Source organism: Guillardia theta, assembly GCF_000315625.1.
Source record: "Guillardia theta CCMP2712 unplaced genomic scaffold GUITHscaffold_150, whole genome shotgun sequence".
Taxonomy (NCBI): domain Eukaryota; class Cryptophyceae; order Pyrenomonadales; family Geminigeraceae; genus Guillardia; species Guillardia theta.
In genome coordinates, this window is record NW_005434524.1 from 81,608 (window position 1) to 85,678 (window position 4,071).

A 4,071-nucleotide genomic window follows, 5' to 3' on the forward strand; every position below is an offset into this window, starting at 1 on the left:
CTTTCCTTCTTTGCTCCATGTCTGCATCCACATCTCCTCCCTCTCCTCCTTCCTCTCTCGTCTTGTCTGATCCTTCCAGCCTCCTCCTCTTGCTCGACCTCCTGCTGCCGTCTACCGTCATGGCTTTCCACCCGCACTCCCAGTCATCTCCCTCATACACCAGCACCACCGCAACAAATCCTGAACAATCCTACCACCCTACGCATTCCTGCTCAAAGTCCTATAGAAAGTACCCGTCCTCATATGACACCGGTAAGACTCTGAGGACCCTCTTGAGTTCCGACCACTGGCTCCGAGACCCGGCTTTGAGTGAACCCGGCGGTGAAGCCTCGGAAGTGCGCGGCCCGGGCCCGGGCCCGGGGCATTCAGGCTGAGTTCTGTGACAGCGTCTTTACTCAAAGATAAGTTAAGGCCACTACTGTACTGGCCGGACCGTACCGGGTCTGATCCGACTGAGACTCAAACTGACAGTGGTCGGGCGCCCCTAGAGTCGGACGGCGCCCTGTCTCTATTTATTGGGGACTGAAGGGCCTTCCTTTCCTTCTTTGCTCCATGTCTGCATCCACATCTCCTCCCTCTCCTCCTTCCTCTCTCGTCTTGTCTGATCCCTCCAGCCTTCTCCTCTTGCTCGACCTCCTGCTGCCGTCTACCGTCATGGCTTTCCACCCGCACTCCCAGTCATCTCCCTCATACACCAGCACCACCGCAACAAATCCTGAACAATCCTACCACCCTACGCATTCCTGCTCAAAGTCCTATAGAAAGTACCCGTCCTCATATGACACCGGTAAGACTCTGAGGACCCTCTTGAGTTCCGACCACTGGCTCCGAGACCCGGCTTTGAGTGAACCCGGCGGTGAAGCCTCGGAAGTGCGCGGCCCGGGCCCGGGCCCGGGGCATTCAGGCTGAGTTCTGTGACAGCGTCTTTACTCAAAGATAAGTTAAGGCCACTACTGTACTGGCCGGACCGTACCGGGTCTGATCCGACTGAGACTCAAACTGACAGTGGTCGGGCGCCACTAGACTCCGACGGCGCCCTGTCTCTATTTATTGGGGACTGAAGGGCACGGTTGCAGATTCTTCAGGATGCTTTCCTGATTAAGAATGTAGCACATGGATGTAGCCATTGATCACAGATCATGCGACACGTAGTAGCAGATCTGAGCAGACTCTTGAAGGACGTAGCCGGTGATTGATCATTGATGACCGGCCGTGTCACTGGCCCGGGCTCAGCAAACTTACCGGACCAACTTGCAATCTATACAGGCGGTCTCGCTGTAAAGTTCACTGTGTCAGTGTCGATGATTCGTTGCCAAGTACCGCATCATTGTGAATCACAATCACATTAGAATTCTTTGCTGTCATTATCTCTTTGTAACATACTTGAAGATTTTGCACGAGCTCCTCGCCTGCTGTGCTTGCCGGCCGGCAGTGCCCCTCAGCGGCTGTTCCCTCCGGAGAGTGACGGATCACATGGATCTTATATAGAGCCCAGACTTGCCGAGCCTAAAAACTGAGAAATTGTAACTGTTCTGGAACGGTACGGTTCTCCATTCCGACTATTCGATGGAATGACCAGAGGAAGCATCCTCGGGGCGGACAATACCCCTGGTTATCTGTATATAAGCATGGGGTCTTGTCTTCCTCTCTCTCTGTCTCTTTCCCTCTCTTCTCCCTCTTTCTTTCTCCTCATTCTCTCTCTCTTCTCTTTTCCTTTCTCACTATCTCTTAATCTTTTTCTTTCTCCTATCCTTTCAGTCTCTGTTGTCTTCCTATCCTTGCTCTACTTATAAATACTCTTATCTCTGAAGTCAATTACCTATCTGCTCTAACTTCGCTACTGCATACAATCCATCGGTTATGATAGCCTCGTTCTCTACTACGCCAGGGCTGACTTCTTCCTCCAATACAGCCACACTCAGTCTTGGAATTCTTGTGCTTTGGTTCGCTTACTGCACTTTTCGACTCATCTGTTCAATCTACACAACATTGTCTGACTGGAAAGGCCGAATCTACAACAATGTATGCTTTCCATCACTACTGAACCTGTTCAACAGAAACAAACTGGCAGACCTGACAACCGACGCACAGGCTAATCTTCAATACGCCAGCACACCGCATGTGCATCGATATGTCACCAAATCCCCCAATGTTGCTCCTAACATTCTGTTTGCACATGATACCCCAACTACTTCTGGGGCAACCAAATATTCTTCTAAGGTTCTTCGACGAACAACACCAGTTTATCGTCCGAACCCAATGAGTGTGACAACTGTGAAATCTCCCACCAGTACCCCGGCACAAGTTACGATTATTTCCTCGCCATCCGGCATAGAGTTTCCACCGCTTCCACGTAGCACTGACTATGACGCACTGGACACTTGGAAACAAGGGGTAGAGAGAATCTTCCGACGTCATACTTCCTCTGCCACCGAACTACAGGAAACTACGTTCGCAGTATTTTCCCCTACAAAATTTATCGTACCATCGTGCTAATAATACAACGACCCTAGCGTCTTCACGACTCGGATTGAAATCATGGCGAATTACTCAGAGGAACTCGATTGCCCTGAAAACTACTGTCAGCCCCCTGAAAGACAAGGAGCATCATCCTCTTTCAAGGCAGACGGCTACACCTCTCGCTCCAACCACTGGGACTGGGCAACTTCCAGCGGAGACTGTGATGAACCGTGCCCTGGCAGAACACTATGTCAGTCCACCCAGTTCTTCAGATGAAACCCCTGAGCAACCAGGAATTCAAATTGTGTTGGATACGGGAGCCTCCGATCATTTCTTCAACTCTGACATTCTTAATTTCATCACTGAACTTAATTCTGAACCTCTGGAGTTGCAAGTGAATACCATTCTTGGCAGTACACAAAACCAGACTGTGCTCCCAACTCGTAGACAGAGAGCTGACATATTCTCTGTCACAGCAAGGCTTCCTTTTCTGCCTGAGTCAGATCTATCAGGATTTTTCTCGCCAGACTTCATGGTGAATCTACTTTCAGCCGCCCGACTAGTGGAAAGTGGTTACTTTGTTATTCTCTGTAAAAACCATTCGGTCGTGTGCTGTCCTATAGAAAGTACCGGATCAGATGGCTCTATCCTGGTAATTCCTCTTCTCCGTTCTGGCAATACCTGGATCTTCAACTCTAGTCACCAGACAAGGTACTTAATTCGTACATCCTTACTGAACAAATTCTTGCTGTGGCTGTTGAATCCACATACCTCAGAAGTGCCAGACATCGCAGAGGCAGCCTATGTGGACTCAAATAAGAATAAGAATGTGACAGATCAATTGTATCCTCCATTTGCACAGTTCTGCAGCAGCACGCCTACGCTCAACAGAGAATACAAGGAAACTGAAAGATCTGCGACCAGCTCAGCTCCTGAGGGATTGCCTACTGCTTCCCCTGCCGTACCGATTGGCAACACTGACACAGCTAGTAACCATCACAGTACTGAACAATCTCTGTCTCAAAAGGCACAGTTTCTCCAGAAGTTACATCTTAAACTGGGACATGCGAACATGGTTGCCCTCAACAAACTACACTACAGCACGGCTGAAGTTCCGGAGGTACCGCGGAAGTATCTCTGCCTGGATGAAAAATGCCTGTGCTGCCTTAGAATGAAGAGCAAACAGATCCTGGCAAGTAAGCACAACGGTGAAATAACCAAATTGTGTGCGACACAGAGAAACTTTCAACCACTAGAGAAGTTACACGCTGATCTAGCAGGTCCACTGAACATTCGGACTCACAAAGGAGCAAGGCATTTTCTCGTAATCACTGACCAGGCGACACGCTTCCGATGGGTTCTACTAGTTCCCAAAAAGGATGATGTACCTGAACTCCTTCAAAGCTTCTTTCGAGACCTGCTTGCAGAATTTGGCACTAACGTAAAAATACTGATCCTACAAACCGACTGTGGCAGCGAATTTAAGAATCAGAAACTCAACACCATTCTGCAAAATGCTGGAATCAGACCTGAATACTCTTGTCCTTACACTCCAAGTCAGAATGGTATTGCAGAGGAGCATTTCTCGGGACGAATCGCGGTTCGTTCATC